Source organism: Gadus chalcogrammus, chromosome 12 (genome assembly GCF_026213295.1).
Source record: "Gadus chalcogrammus isolate NIFS_2021 chromosome 12, NIFS_Gcha_1.0, whole genome shotgun sequence".
Taxonomy (NCBI): Eukaryota; Metazoa; Chordata; class Actinopteri; order Gadiformes; family Gadidae; genus Gadus; species Gadus chalcogrammus.
In genome coordinates, this window is record NC_079423.1 from 22745447 (window position 1) to 22752327 (window position 6881).

Consider the following 6881-nt stretch of genomic DNA (forward strand, 5'->3'; position numbering starts at 1 on the left):
GAGGAGCATGGGGGATAGATTGGTTTGGTTTCCCTGCAATCTGACAGGTTCTGCAGGTACGACAGAACTGGGCCACATCACCTTTCAAACCCGGCCAGAAGAAGTGTCTATGGACTGTGTCATAGGTTTTTGTAACACCTAAATGTCCGGACCAGGGGTGGTCGTGTGCCAGAGACAGTACATGTTGCCGATATACAGAAGGGATGACAATTTCAATTCAATTTTATTTGCATGGCCCTTAATCACCATTACAGTTCCAAAGGGCTAAACAGGCCAAATATTTATGACACCCCCCTTTACCCAAGCCCCCACAAGGGCAAGAAATAACTCCCTTGAAATTAGCAAGGCAGAAATCTTGAGAAGAAACGCATAGTAGGGGATCCCTTCTTCCAGGGATGGTCAGGAGTGCAATGGGTGCCATAATTGACATACAGGTAAATACATGCACATCAATATTATTATTATCATGCTGGCCGGTTAACAATGAGGAGAGTCTAGGCATCCAGTCCTATCACGCAACACGCTAGAGCAGACAGAATAGTGAATTAGAACGGAAAAGTACATAGTGGGAATGTATACTGTATTAACAAAAGCACAAACAAACAGAGTGGTCTTCACTTCGCATCTGACGTTTTCCCACTCCTATGTTCCAAATGCAAGATTGCAGAGGTGCGTTTTAAAGGCACCCAGTGCAACTTTCGAGGCTTAAAAATAAACATTCAATTTCTAGTCTTTTTTACACGTAGTAAGTTTCAATAACTCCATACCATTACATACCGACATTTAAGCAGCAAAGATGAGACGTCGGTTGTGTGGTGAGAACTGATACAAAATCGATAACAACAACAATGCCGCCATTTTCTTTATTTTTTGTAACCTACAATAAATAAAGCAGGCTTCCAGTCAATGGAAAAATGGCTTCTCCCCACCGGCGATTGTTGTTGTTTACGATTTTCTATCAGTTCTCACCACACAACGACGTCTCATCTTTGCTCCTTGAATGTCGATATGTAATGGTATGGAGTTATTTAAACTTACTACGTGTAAAAAAGACTAGAAATTGAATGTTTATTTTTCATTGAATGTTTACATAAAGTTGCACTGGGTGCCTTTAAGCTTTCCTTTGAATAGCTCAACAGAGTCAGCTTCCCTGAACACTGGTGGCAGCCTATTTCATAGGAAGGGGGCTCGATAGGCAAACGCTCTCTGTCCCGCCGATTTCTTTTTAACCTTCGGCAGTGAAAGAAGGCCAGCTCCCGAAGACCGGAGGGACCGAGAAGGACTATAAGGGATGATCAGGTCCTTCAGGTAGGGTGGAGATAATCCATGCAAGGCTTTATAGGTTAGCAGTAGCACCTTAAAGTCTGATCTGAAAGTAATTGGTAGCCAGTGCAGAGAGGCGAGAATAGGTGTGATGTGATCAAGCCAGTCAGCAGCGGTCAGCAGTCTAGCTGCAGCATTCTGTACAAGCTGTAGACCTTTTGTGGTAGAGTTTGGTAGTCCCGAGAACAGTGCATTGCAATAATCCAGTCTTGATTAAACAAATGCATGAATCAGTGTCTCTGCATCCGCTGCAGATAACATTGGTCTGATTCTTGCAATGTTTCTCAGATGGAAAAAGGCAATTCTAGTTTTACTTCTAACATGTTGCTCAAAGCACAGTTGAGGGTCCAACAGGACACCAAGATTTTTTCACAGATGCACTCTGTGAGATGGCGAGGCCATCCCACTACAGTGAGAGATCCTCAAACTCTCTTCGGTCCCGCTTCGAGCCGATAATTATCAGCTCTGTCTTCCCAGTGTTAAGCTGTAGGACGTTTTGTGACATCCAGCCCTTCACCGCAGCCAGACAGGACTCAACCCTCTGGATCTGGGCCGAGTCCTCTGAATCTACATAATGAAGAGCTGGGTGTCATCAGCGTAGCAGTGGAAACTAATTCCGAAGCTGCGGATAACGTCGCCCAAGGGAAGCATGTAGATTGCAAAAAGTAATGGACCAAGGACCGACCCTTGTGGTACACCAAAGCGTTATTTGCAGTGCTTTGATTCTGAACCCTCATGGAGCACATATTGGGTTCTATCTGTGAGGTACGACTCGAGCCGTACCCCCGAAACAAACAGTGCTCAAGACGGTGAAGAAGAGTGCTGTGGTCGATCGTGTCGAACGCAACACTCAGGTCCAGCAGCGCAAGCATTGAGCTTGTATTTTTATCCAAAGCAAGAAGGATGTCATTTACCACTCTTGTAACAGCAGTTTCAGTTGAGTGGAAATTCCTGAACCCCGACTGGAAAGGCTAAAAGACATTGTTCCTTGTCAGATAATCAACGATTTGCTTTGCTACAATCCTTTCCTGTACCTTGGACAGGAAGGGCAGGTTTGATATAGGCCGATTGTTCCTGACTAATTCAGGATCTAGGCCAGGCTTTTTGAGTAGCGGTTTTATCACCGCAGCCTTGAAATTGGAGGGATTAATTCCTGTTGAAAGCGAGAGATTCATAAGCGAGAGGATTGCAGGCCCCACCGTGGGAAGAAGTTCTTTGAGAATCTTGGAAGGGAGAAGATCCAACATACAAGTTTTTGGCTTTGATGCCTTTATCACCCTTTCAAGTTCCACCAGAGGAATTGCCTTGAACTCCAGGAGAGTTGCGTCAGAGTTCCCCATCCTACTGGGCAGGACCCCATCCTGCCCCGCAGGATGTGTAGGACAAGCCGCATGGCAAGCATCAATTTCCGCTCTAATCGATTGAATCTTATTCTCAAAGAAATCCATGAATTAATTTGCCACGATGGAGCCTACGGTCTGAGTCTGTTTCTCAGTCAGACTCTTCAGCGTTTTAAAAATGAACTTGGGATTGTTTCTATTCAAGTTGATGATACTGGAAAAGTAGACGTTCCTGGCAGTAATAAGCGCACCCTTATAGGTGAGCAGACTGTTGTGCCATGCAAGATGAAAGACCAAGTTTGCAGCTTCGCTTCAGAGTGCGGGTTTTTCTGCATTAAACAAGGGAGCTGGTTTTCTCAATGATCGTTTTAATTACGAGTGGAGCAGCTGAATCACAGGCAGCAGACAAGGCAATGTTGAGGTCATCAGTAAGGCACTCCACAGAACCACTATAGTTACAAAGAGGTGCAAGTGAACCGGGTAACTTATCTGCCATTGCTGTAATGGATGCAGGTGTGATGCGGCGACAGCTGAAATTAGCCTGGTGATCGTCGCAGGGGCAGGATACCACCACCTGGAAAGTTAGCAAAAAGTGGTCTGATAAAGCTGAGGTGTAGGAAGAGACCACTAGCTGTGAAATGTCTAGACCGCGGGTCAAAACGAGATCCAGCATGTTTCCACCGATGTGGGTTGGGTGCTGGACGAGATGTTTGAAGGGTTGGGTGCTGGACGAGATGTTTGATACGCCAAGATACGCTTGGCGTATCTGTACGCCAAGCGTACAGATACGCCAAGCGTATCTGTAATGGACAGAAAAGCTCTTGCGAGGGCATCAGATGAGTTATTCACATGAATGTTGAAATCCCCAATAAGCAAAATATTGTCTGACTATGTAGCCAGATCAGCTGCAAAATCAGAAAACTCATCAACAAAAAGGGAATACGGTCCTGGGGGACGGTATACTACAGCTAAAACGAAAGAGTCTGGAACTCTGGAACGCAAGCACCTCAAAGGATCTGAATATATACATATTATTTGGCTTTAAATTAAGCTTAGAATTAAATATCAGGGCTACTTCACCACCTTTCTTAACTTCTTTAGATACTTGGGTGCTAACGTAATTGGGTGAGTAACTTCGTTTAGGGCTAGAAACTCATCTGGTTTTAACCAGGTTTCACAAAGGCCCAGTATGTCGATCTTATTATCAATATTAGATCATGGACCAAGACCGCTTTAGATGAAAGCAACCTCATGTTCAAGAACCCTATTCTGAGTGCTTTCATTTTATTATTTCAGAGGGAGTCTGGTTATCACTCAGCTCTGAAGCGGCCAAGGGGATGCCGCGAATTCGACATGCTGGTCGCGCCCCTCGCCTGCGGGTTTAACACCTCGAGATAGCGCGAGGCCATCTCGCCGCACAACCGTACATATAGGTACAGCGTTATCTTCAGAGGGAGTCTGGTTAACACTCAGCTCTGAGACGATCAGTTGGATAGCGAGAGTTCGACATACTAGTTGCAACCTTCGCCTGGGGTTTTTACACCTCGAGACAGCGCAAGGCACGCACCACCGTACATATAGGTACAGCGGTAATTTCAGTGGGAGTCCAGTAAACACTCAGCTCTGAAAAGATCGGTGCAATAGATACTGGTTCAGCTAACCCATCTGCTGTTCTAGACTCTGCAACGTAAACTATCATGTTGCTAGCAGGTTTGCTAAATTCCTGCAACACCCAGCGTGCTGTGAGTGGATGAGTCACGCCTGGCTAAGACATCTATCTATGTTTTTTGACATAGGCCGGGGTGAAGGCCGTCTCTCATGAGCACACCAGGGCAACCCCACAAGGAGGAACAGTTATCTATGAAACCAAAGCCCTGCTCTGAACTATATCGTGCCAGCCAGCGATTTAGAGACAATAATCTACTATAACGCTCATCATTACCCTTATCGGGTAGAGGGCCAGAGAGAATTAATCGATGCCGACACATATTTCTGGCGAAGACACAAAGCCTAGCTACGTTGCTTTTTGTGACCTCGGTTTGTCTCGTCCTAGCATCGTTGGTGCCGACATGAACTACAATGTTGTCGAAACTAGTGTCAGTGTTGGGTGCATCTAATCTAACTCCATATGTGGTCTGATCAAATGCCAGCACCCTAAGATTAGCTTCAAGATGTCGGGAGCCCTGGCCCCGGGTAGGCAAATAACTTTCGCTGGCGAGTGTAGCCTAACTTTACGTGTAACAGAGGTCGCCTATGACTAGCGTTTTTACCAAGGCAGTACTTTCTGTCTAAATTGTTTCAGCAGGTGATGCAAACTCTTGGGGTTAAACATGCAGTGTCCAGTGCATACCATACAGAATCCCAAAGCACGCTTGAACGTTGGCACCAGACTCTCAAATCCATGCTGCGAAAATACTGCTCTGACACTGGTAAGGCTTGGGATGAGGGGGGGTGTCATTCATGGTGTTTGCCATACGTGAGGCCAAGAAGGCATCACTTGGTTTCATTCCAAATGACCTGGTCTTTGGGCATTCTGTTCGGGTCCTTTAAAGGTCCTGAACGAGCAGCTCATGTCTAATCGTAGTGTCAAATCTGGGGTTTTGGATTATGCTTCCAAGTTTCGTGGACGCCTGCACCAGGTTCGGTCCATGGCCAAGGAGGCTCTGTTGTATGCCCAGGGAGGATGAAAAGCCACTATGACCAGAAAGCCGTCCTTCGAGAGTTCAAATCAGGTGACAAGGTCCTAGTGCTCCTGCAATGCCTGGCTCAGCGTTTTCAGCTCGTTCTTATGGGCCCCATGTCATTGAAAGTAAGATCAACGAGTTGGACTATGTGATCAAAACCCCTGACAGAAGCCCAGATATTGAGGCTCTAATTCAGACCCATCCAGCCCTCCTTGGGGTTTTTTTGGACATTAAGGTTGACATGGCCAAGCCGATAAAGCAACACGCCAAGGGCGTCAGTTTGGTTTTTAGAAGTGGTGGGGACAATAACCATAAGCTTGAGTGTGGTCTGAAAATTGCTGGGTACCCTTATGTAAGCTATTCATCCATTCACGCTGCATTACAATATAGCTGTACAGTGTATTGTCAGGTGTTGAAATTATTCGAATACTGGTTCGGAAAATTAGTATTGAAGCTTAAATCAGTATTCTGAGCTTCGTTATTTTTTTTTTCACGTACGTGACTTTACCAGAGCGAGGGAGGCAAACTATAAGCGTCAGCGACACCAAGCAGAGAAGCGAGAGAGGTGGAGGAAGAATAGATATCTTGTTTCCCTTTACTTATAACACAACTTTAGCGGGATCTCTGGAGGAAAAGTAACACTTAAACCTTAGCTTAGTTGTTTGTTTTACGTTTGGGCCTCGTACAGCGCCGCGGCCAATCAACTGTGACTGGCTTGCTGCAGAGCGTGGGCGTCTTTGGAATACCCGGTCAATATAATGGATATAATATGGACACATTATAAGACAATCAATATTTCGGTATTTGTTATGGATTTATGTACAAATCCCATGAAAAGAGATGCACCGTTCCCAGGAATGGAATTGAAAAGCTCCCGTAAGGGCTGGATGTGGCAGAGAACAGCTGATTTGGGAACGGAGCAACAGCTGTTCGATTTTCGTGTTGGAACCACCGGGTATTGGCTCGGGATATGTAGGCCTAATACTAATACACACAGGCAAAGAACAGTGTTGGCATTTAACACTTATTCTGACATCAACAAAGTTACCAGACAAACGCAGAGTTACGTATGTAACTCCGGTCTATGAATCCTGGATGAAACACAGATTTATCGCTCAGCGCATGCGCAGTTCGAGTACCTATACCAACAAGGTCACATGTGACCCTCGTGACACCGGATTGGCTATATAGCCCGGTGTCGACAGAGGATCCGTTCCCAGAATCTTCTCGCAAACAACGAGACTTCTGAGTGACCTGTAACTCTGGCGGTCATCCAGGATTCATAGAACCGGAGTTACATACGTAACTCTGCGTTCTATTTCATCCTTACTGACCGCCAGAGGTGGTGCATTAAGCACTGGATGGCCAATACCAACAACGTCACGAAGAATCAAGCGCTCACCTACTGACCAGAGACAGCAGAGCTTGGCATCAGGGCCACGCCCATTGGATGGGTAGTGGCAACGTTGACCCGGTAGAACCTGGAGAATGTGCTAGGCGACGCCCATGACGCCGCGGCACAGATGGTCCCCAG

At 46.0% G+C, this 6881-nt stretch overlaps 1 pseudogene; it reads right to left on the reverse strand.

The window, feature by feature from the left end:
- Nucleotides 1-3317: 3317 nt before the first annotated feature.
- On the reverse strand, nucleotides 3318-3946 carry LOC130392762 (uncharacterized; annotated as a pseudogene).
- Between the last annotated feature and the right edge of the window lie 2935 nt (nucleotides 3947-6881).